Genomic DNA, 274 nt, shown 5'->3' with positions numbered 1-274 from the left:
ATGGTATGACCCCTTAAATATCCAGACTACCCTGGTTCCCTGCTGTCTCCATCTTACCACATTTCAAATGTGGTTAACTGCGTTTTTGTTAAAGAGAAATTATTTTGGATTTTTGAAGTGGAGATGCATCAACTCAGTGGGAATTTAGCTAAAATGCTTGCAAAATACAGGTCATAAAAGCAAACGTGATCTGTGTAATTAATATTACATTGTTTTTTAAATGACTTGAAAGGACTTGAAACATTAATAGTAGGACTTGTGACTCGACTTGAGA

This window comes from Oryzias melastigma, linkage group LG2 (assembly GCF_002922805.2).
Source record: "Oryzias melastigma strain HK-1 linkage group LG2, ASM292280v2, whole genome shotgun sequence".
Taxonomy (NCBI): Eukaryota; Metazoa; Chordata; class Actinopteri; order Beloniformes; family Adrianichthyidae; genus Oryzias; species Oryzias melastigma.
Note: the sequence above shows the minus strand (reverse complement) of the source record.